At 37.3% G+C, this 2,084-nt stretch overlaps 1 long non-coding RNA gene across 1 annotated transcript; it reads left to right on the plus strand.

Moving 5' to 3' along the window:
• Positions 1 to 6: 6 nt before the first annotated feature.
• LOC120080063 lies at positions 7 to 1,676 on the plus strand. The gene is made up of 2 exons (XR_005482414.1): positions 7 to 250; positions 1,467 to 1,676. It is a non-coding gene; the product is annotated as an uncharacterized LOC120080063 (long non-coding RNA).
• Positions 1,677 to 2,084: the final 408 nt, after the last annotated feature.

Genomic DNA, 2,084 nt, shown 5'->3' on the forward strand with positions numbered 1-2,084 from the left:
AATCTGAGCCGTGGACAGCCAGATTCGACTTCGGCCTCTTCGCACCGCCCAGATCCGATTCCAGTCTCCCACACCGAAGTTGCCCGCGTTCGAGCCGCTTCGTCCGAACCGACCAGCGTCGCTCTAGACGCGTCTACACTGAAGCCACCACCGCTAGCGCCACTTTTCTTTTTCAATCGACTAGATCTGCGTCGGATTCCTCCTGTTTCCGCCGTCGTTGCTTGTGCCGTCATCAGATTTATCAACTTGGGTAAGATTTCTACTGTTTGGTGTTGTTTTCAATGGATTCTAGACTGCCCATTTACTGTTGGCATTAATCGATTGAGGCCTTTATGTGTCAACTTTGGATTCATGTTCTTGAAGGTATTAAGGTGCTGTTTGGTGAAGTTGGAATTGTTTTAGCAGATTTGGTGTGCCTCATATCATACCTTGGATGAGTTTACCTAGATTTTTTGCAGTATTTGGAGTATGTGGGATTAGGCCTTGGTTTCAATTTTGAAACTTGGGTGCGTTCTTATGTCAGGGTCTTACTTGTAGTTGTTGGTTTCGTTGGCCATCTGAGATTGTCTACGGATTTTTGTTTTAGGTAAAGTTAAATTGAAGATCTTTAAATAATTTGATTAATTGGATTTAGACCCCAAAGATGAGTTTAGAACTTTGGATTTGTTATTTGTACCCTATGTTATAGGGTGGATTCAAAGCCTTCCAAGAGTTGTAAGAGGGTTAATTACTTGGATTAAATTGTGACCAAATTTAAGGTAAGTAATCTTACTACTGGAACTTCCCACGGGCCAGGCATTGTGCTAGCATGATAAATGAATGTTATGGCAGAATGATAACATGATAGACGGATAGTATAATATGACCAAAGTATGTTTTGGTACGAGATCTGAAATATTTATTTGTGCATATAGACACTTGAATGCTAGTATTAGATGGTATGTGATTCCATATGGTTGTATTTGATCTGATGATGTTGAGGTATATGTGTATGTTGTAGAGCCATGATGTTGAGGTATATATGTATGTCATATATTCATATAGTGATAATTATGATGTTGAGACTATGCAAGTATCCTTACTAATTAGTTAGATGCCCATTAGATTTTGTGTTTCCTTCGAGATTTTTCAGTTCGTGTTTCTTTCGGGATTCACGAGTTCGTGTTTCCTTTGGGATTCACGAGTTCGTGTTTCCTTTGGGATTCACCAGTTCGTGTCTCCTTTGGGATTCACCAGTTCGTGTCTTCTTCGGGATTCATCAAAGGTAGTGGACATACTTAACTACAGTAGGATAGAACTCAGTCTCTTTTTTGTTTCATGTGTATATGTGTCCCATGAGGACTAGAGCAGTTTATATGTTTCACCAGAGGTAGGTATCTAGAGGATATAGATGCCTAGCTTGACCCCAGTGGTGGGGTTACTTACTGAGTATTTTATACTCATTCTTTCTCATGTTGTTGTTTCAGGTAAGAGTAGGGACGCGCTGGCGAATGACAAGCAAAATCCATGATCGAGCCACTAGGATCAATTTTTTTATGCTTCCGCAAATAAGACAGATTTTTTTTCATGTTTTTGCTAAATTTTCAGTTTTGATGTTTGTAACTTATTATTGAGAATTGTTTTTCATACTTATTTATTAACCTTATGATTTATGGGTACCTTATTATTGTTTTTAATATTTGTATTTAATAAAGGACTTTTGAATTCCCCTTATCTATTTAGCATTTATTTCACCATAAAAGAGTATCGTTTTAAGTTCCATGCATGTATGTATTTTAGTAATGGCCTAACTTAAGTCCTAGGGGATCGGGTCGTTACATGATAAGTTGGTTATCATTTATATTTATAATAATATTAATTATTAGATAATTAATTCTTTTTCTTTTAAATAACCAAAGTAGTGGGTGGTTATTGGATCATGGTAATCGTGAGTTTAAAAGGAAAGTGGTTTTCTATTTCGAAAATGAGGTTTTTACAAAAGTTGGAAAAGGTATTTGAGTTTTCTCTCACGAAAAAGAAACTCACGTAAGTCGTCAAATAAATACGGATTTACTAAACAACGGTTGGGCGAGCTAAACGATCGT

This window comes from Benincasa hispida, chromosome 6 (genome assembly GCF_009727055.1).
Source record: "Benincasa hispida cultivar B227 chromosome 6, ASM972705v1, whole genome shotgun sequence".
In the NCBI taxonomy this organism is placed as follows: domain Eukaryota; kingdom Viridiplantae; phylum Streptophyta; class Magnoliopsida; order Cucurbitales; family Cucurbitaceae; genus Benincasa; species Benincasa hispida.